Consider the following 2,376-nt stretch of genomic DNA (forward strand, 5'->3'; position numbering starts at 1 on the left):
GAAAATGGTAATTTTCTGAAAAAGGATCTTACTACCAAGAAATAGTCACAGAACAAAGGCCATGGTGCTCTCACATCTAGGGGAGCATATCCAGGAGGAGAAAGGCGAGTGTGGCTGCCATGGCCACCTGAGCCCCACACCCTCTCCCAGGGCACGGTGCCCACCTGGCCCTGGGCACCACAGGCAGGGCCATTACCACATCACAGGTGCTGACTTCTGGAAGCCAGTTTCCTTCCTGCAGGATGTTCATACGCCCATAAAAATGAAGAAATGAGGAAACAGTGCTGAAGCAGGGCCAGCCGAAGTTCTGTTTGTTTTTGTTTTTTAATTATGACTCCAGGTGGCCCTCGCGGGTGGGGAAACGCTGCCCAGTCACAAGCTTGCAGGACGGGCAGGTGTGTGGAGCTGCCACACCGCTGGAGAGGGCGCCGGTCATGAGGCCAGAAGGGAACCGCCTCTTCCTCCACCTTGGAGCCAGAAGACAATGTCCTCTCCCGCCCCCGAACTGCACCAGGAGGGGCCTCTCAGGGACCAGGAGGAGTAACCAACACGCACAGACCCACCTGCTTCTCTCCACCTTCCGTGGAGGTTGCTAAGGGAGAGAAGAAACCTGGAAAACTAACTCAAAGTAATAAAATCTCCCCATCTTCAAAATCCTGAAGCACGTAGAGCTTAGATCCTTTAGTGCTAAATTCTGTCTTGGCTCATTTACAGTTATTTACAATTTGTTAATTTTGCCTCTTCAACTCAAGTTTAACTTCCCCCAGGGCAGAGAATAACATAATTTTAGTACCATTTCTCCCCTATGTCTAGTGCAGTCTCAAATATGTTGTGTATTAATGGGCTAAAATGAGCCAGGAATAGTTACATGTATCACGGTAGCATGTCCCAGTATGTAATATCTGTCACTCAGATCAGTCCACGAGGAGACCCAACATGTATGGGCTTCTTTTCAAGGACAGGAGACCACCGCTTCACTAGAAGCTGCTACTGCAGTCCAGGGCTGAGACTGTGTCCCAGTTTGGACCTTGATCTTTCCAGCCAGCCCAAGAGAGCTCACCAGAACTGGGTGGAGGTCAAGGTTGATAGCCCCTGGGACCTGAGAGTGGTGAGTCTGTGTCTCTAGCAGGTGAGGACTGCTGTAGGTGCCTGCATCACACAGGCCTGGAGGCCACCCTCCTCCAGGAGCAGAGGGGCATGGAGCAGGAGTTAGGGTATTAGGGTGGGCGTGCAGGGAGTTGCAGAGGTCATACCCAGGCATCAGAGGCTGCCACGAGGGCAGAACAGCAGTAGCCAGATCTGTGCAGGACAGTGTTCTCTGCCATCCAGTTGGTGGCAACTGAGAATCTTCCAAACTTGACGCTGGCAAGACTAACAGCCGTCTTCTCAGAGGGGTTTGCTCCAACTTACTCATTTTTAACCGCGGCACCCCCCCCTCCCCACCTCCTTCTCTCCTGACCCTCTAAGTGAGTCAGTGTGAATCAGGCTTGCTCCTGAAACTTGAACTCCAGGCTTGAACCCAAGGGCCTCTCTCTGGGTGTCCTGATTCTCTACTCCAGGGCTCCAGAAGCACAGAGCAGCAGCAGCCACTCTGCGCCTGCAGACCCCTCCTCTTGGCTTCCTGGCAGAGTGGAAGCAAGTTTCATACTGAGTCTGTGTCTCCTCACACAGACTCTACAGAAGCACGCAGTTGCTGGAGGTGGGACGCTAAGGAACCTGTGATAGGTATCTGTAACTAGATGTTGCCGGAGTCTTCCTGTCCCTGAGGACTTAGTTATGACTCATTGCCGTTGCCCCCGCTCCACAGGGGTAGGGGGTGGAGACTGAGTTCCAACTCTGCCTTTTTGGAAAGAAAAGAAGGGAAGGAAGAGGATGGGAGGGAGAGGGAGAAATAACGGCGGATGTGGACATCCCTCTTTAGAGAGGGAGAGGTCTTCACCCCCATCGGTGGAGGGTGGGTGCTGATCCCCGGCCCAGCGTGCCACTAAGGCACCTCGTTCAACCCTCGGGCCTCACACCCCTTCATCCGCATCTGGGTCCTGAAAGTAACTGGGCTGTTTCTGGGGGTCGGGGTGGGGGCTCTCGTTTACTTCCCACTTCGCTCTGACCCAACGGGGACCATCGAAGTCCGCTCTCGGGTCGTCCAGGGCCTTTCGATGCCAGGACACCCAGAGAATGACCAATGCGAGGAGCTACAATTCCCCCCACCCCCACCCGGCTTGGGACTTTTCACAATCTGACGAGTCTCAAGGGGAAAAGCGGGCGGGGTCTTTCCCCAGAGCCTTCTGCGCGGCAGGTCCGGGCGGCCGAACCGCACTGCCCACTGGACCCGACGCCCACCCGGCTCTCTGCCCGCGGCTGGGGACGGGGGCGGGG

Source organism: Bison bison, unplaced genomic scaffold, assembly GCF_000754665.1.
Source record: "Bison bison bison isolate TAMUID 2011002044 unplaced genomic scaffold, Bison_UMD1.0 scf7180017860804, whole genome shotgun sequence".
Classification (NCBI taxonomy): domain Eukaryota; kingdom Metazoa; phylum Chordata; class Mammalia; order Artiodactyla; family Bovidae; genus Bison; species Bison bison.